The following is a 2,215-nucleotide window of genomic DNA, read 5'->3' on the forward strand; positions in this document are numbered from 1 at the left end:
CAGCCTGCCTATGGCCCCCCAGTGGCTAGAAATGGTGATAGGTGTAAACCGAGCCCTGGGTATCCTGCTCTGCCTTTGAGAAAATGAAAGCTCAGATGGACCAATCAGGAATCTTCTCCTTATGAGGTCACAAGGAGCAAGGTTACCTCCCCTTTCTCTGCTTTTCCCACCCAGAGAATTTTACCGTATAGTACATGAGAAGCTCACAGGCAATTTGGACTTCCATTAGCTGTTTAGGTTTAATTCCTAATGTTAACTAGTGATCAGTAATGACTGATGTTAACTAGCATGTTAGTGATCAGTAATTACTGATGTTAACTAGCATGTTAGTGATCAGTAATGACTAATGTTAACTAGCATGTTAGTGTAGTAATTCTGTCACAGGGATATATAATGTTACAGCATGTAGGATCAGTAATTACAATGTTACTAGCTGGAGTATAATGTTAGTTGGTCAGATAAGAATGTTAATGTAATTTAGACTGTTCTAAGTTGTGCTAGAGTATTCCTAATGTACTGATAAACATGTTACTAGAGGCTTAAGTACAGTTGTCGTGTTTGATAATAGTGTAGAATACAAGAATAGCATGTTATAATGTAGTAGTGGTAGACGAGCTGTAAATGTTAGCATGGAGTATGTCTGGACTATGTAATTAGGGTATCAATGTTACTAGCATGGAATTACATGTACTAGCGTAGTGAGTTGATAATGTAATGTTAAGTTAGTGATCAGTAAACTAATGTTAACTGCATGTTAGTGTAATACTGTTAACTAGCATGTTAGGATCAGTAATGACTAATGTTAACTAGCATGTTAGTGATCAGTAATGACTATGTTAACTAGATGTTAGTGATCAGTAATACTGATGTTAACTAGCATGTTAGTGATCAGTAATGACTAATGTTAACTAAATGTGATCAGTAAACATGTTACATTGAGTACAGAATACCAATGTTAACTAGCAGGATCAGTATTACATGTTAATAATGTTAGGATCAGTACTGTTTAACTAGCATGTTGATAACGTTAATATATGTTCTATGAGTACAGTATTACATGTTAACTAATGTAGGAAAACTATGTTATAACATGAGGATAGTAAACATGTTAACTAGCAGTTAGCAGTAATGACAATGTTAACTAGATGATGATAGTAAACTGATGTTAACAGCATGTTTGTAGTACTGACTAGTATGTTAGTGATAAAAAATGAACAATGTTAGGATCAGTAATGACTAATGTTAACTAGCATGTTAGTGATCAGTAATGACTAATGTTAACTAGCATGTTAGTGATCAGTAATGACTAATGTTAACTAGCATGTTAGTGATCAGTAACTGATGTTAACTAGTATGTTAGGATCAGTAATACATTAGGTTGTAGTACTAGTTAACTAGCAGTAGTGATCAGTAAACATGTTAACCAGCAGTAGGTGTTGTTAACAGATGTTAGGATCAATTACATGTTAACTAGATGTTAGTGATCAGTAATTACTGATGTTAACTAGCATGTTAGGATCAGTACTAATGTTAACTAGATTGTGATCAGTAATATAATGTTAACTAGCATGTTAGGATCAGTAATTACATGTTAACTAGCATGTTAGGATCAGTAACAATGTTAACTAGCATGTTAGTGATCAGTAATTACCAATGTTAACTAGCATTTAGTGATAGTAATGACATGTTAACAGAGTGTGACAGTAAACTAATGTTAACTAGATGTTAGTGATGTAATAATGTTACTAGATGTAGTGAAATAATGTTAACTAATGTTGTATAAATGTAACTAGGAGTAATATGTTCCTGCTAAATTACTATGAGACAGGTAATACTAATGTTAACTAGCATGTTAGGATAGTAAAAGTAGTGAAATGTAACTAGCATCAGTATACTATGTTAATAGCATGTTAGGATCAGTAATGACTATGTTAACTAGCATGTTAGTATCAGTAATACTTGTAACTAGCAGTTATGATAGTAATACTATGTTAACAGCATGTTTGTTAACAATACATGAATGTTAACATAGTAGTGATCAGTAATGAATGTTAACGCTGTATAAACTAATGTAACTATAGTAGTGATAGTAATGACGATGTTAACTAGAGTTTGATGTACTATGTTTAATAGTTACTGATGTTACAGAGTTAAAATGTTTTAGTGATGATGATGATGTTAACTAGCATGTTAGTGATCAGTAATGATGATAAAT

This window comes from Perca fluviatilis, unplaced genomic scaffold (genome assembly GCF_010015445.1).
Source record: "Perca fluviatilis unplaced genomic scaffold, GENO_Pfluv_1.0 PFLUV_unplaced_scaf_119, whole genome shotgun sequence".
Taxonomy (NCBI): domain Eukaryota; kingdom Metazoa; phylum Chordata; class Actinopteri; order Perciformes; family Percidae; genus Perca; species Perca fluviatilis.